This window comes from Nothoprocta perdicaria, unplaced genomic scaffold (genome assembly GCF_003342845.1).
Source record: "Nothoprocta perdicaria isolate Ctin4 unplaced genomic scaffold, notPer1 scaffold_909, whole genome shotgun sequence".
NCBI lineage: Eukaryota > Metazoa > Chordata > Aves > Tinamiformes > Tinamidae > Nothoprocta > Nothoprocta perdicaria.
Window position 1 is genome coordinate 1 of NW_020456209.1, and position 1,674 is coordinate 1,674.

General features: G+C 65.7%; 1 long non-coding RNA gene across 1 annotated transcript; it reads right to left on the bottom strand.

Annotated features, from left to right (window-relative positions):
* Positions 1-389: 389 nt before the first annotated feature.
* LOC112958822 lies at positions 390-984 on the bottom strand. The gene is made up of 2 exons (XR_003251513.1): positions 895-984; positions 390-460 (listed from the first exon to the last, which is right to left on the bottom strand). It is a non-coding gene; the product is annotated as an uncharacterized LOC112958822 (long non-coding RNA).
* Positions 985-1,674: the final 690 nt, after the last annotated feature.

A 1,674-nucleotide genomic window follows, 5' to 3' on the forward strand; every position in this document is an offset into this window, starting at 1 on the left:
CCGCCCCTCGCCCTGTCCCTGGCCACCGCCCAGAGGGCTCTGGCCCCGTTTCTCCGCGTCCTCCCCTCGGTGCTTGGGCGCACTGACCAGGTCCCCCCTCACCCTCCTCTCCCCAGGCTGCTCAGGCCCCGCTCGCCCGGGCCCTCCTCACCCCCACCGGCCCCTCCAGCAGCTCCGCGGCCCCCTGGTCCTGGGGAGCCCAGAGCTGCCCCCCGTGCTCCACGGTTGGGCTCCCCAGGGCTGAGCACAGGGGCAGGATCACGATCCCCTCCCTGTCCTGCGCCCTGGATGGGGAGGTTCCGGGCGGGTGCTGGGCTGGGGGTCTCCGGCCSCCCCTCACCTTGTGCACGGTGCCGAAGACGCCGGTGCCCAGCACCTTGAGGCGCTTCAGCTCCGTCTCCTTGAAGATGCGGGCGAGCACCTTGTTGGCCTTCTCGCTGGGGTCCAGCGGCTCCAGGCTCTGCCCACGGAGACGCGTGGAGACGGACCCGCGTGGGCACGGAGCCGGGAATGGGGCGGAGCGGGGTGGAGATGATAGGGAAGGATGGGGTGGAGAGAGGGATGGAGAGCAACAAGGATGGAAATGGATGGGGATGGATGGAGAGCAACAAGGATGGAAATGGATGGGGATGGATGGAACAGAGCTAGGGATGGAGACAGGGAGGAGAAAGGGGATGGAGACTGATGGGGTGAGGATGGAGATGGGGAGATGGGGATGACCAAGCGTGGAGCAACGGATGGAGAAGGACCGGGATGGAGAGGGGGATAGGGAAGGACTGAAGGGGCCGGGGATGCAGACGGAGGGAGATGGAGAGGGGGCTGCCCAAGGCTGGAGCCTGACGGGGCCCCAGACGGGAGCGAGAAGGAGGGGGGCTGGGGTGCGGGGCCCCTCACCTCGCCCCGCTCCAGGTAGCGCCGCATCGCCCGCTTCTTCTGGATCTTCTTGCCGCGCCAGTAGAGCATGACGAGGAGGAGGCAGGAGCAGGAGAGGAAGAGGCCGCAGACCACCACGACGGCGATGACCGTGGGGGCTTTCCTGGGGGGCGCGGGCTGAGCTGGGGCCGGGGCCCCGGCGCTTCCCCGACCCCCTTGGCTTGGCACGGTGCGTGGCGCAGCAGGGCTTGGTGCTGAGCACTGCACTGCATTGCATTGCATGGCACAACGCAGYGTGGCACGGTGCACCATCGCACCACTTGGCACTGCAGCACAGCACGGTGCAGCGTGGCACGGCATGGCACCGCGTGATGCAGCACGGCACAGCATGGCGTGGCGCGGCACAGCACGGTTCAGTGGCATCATTGCATGACATGACACAGCACAGATTCACACAGCACAGCTTGGCATGGTGCAGCATTGCATGGCATGGCATGCAGCATTGCATGGCATGGCACAACGTGGCATGGCACAGTGCAGTCAGGCACAGTGCAGCATTGCGCAGCATGGCACGGTGCAGCAYGGCRCGGTGCAGTATTGTTTTGCTTGGCACAGCACAGCTTGACATGGCAGTGTGGCATAGCACAGTGCAGTGGTGTGTGGCACAGCGTGGCACGGCACGCTGCAGCATTGCATGGCAAGGTGTAGTTCAGCACGGCACAGTGGAACATTGCGTGGCACCATGCAGCATTGCATGGCACAGCACAGTCAGAAAGAGCACAGCATGGCACAGCACAGCAT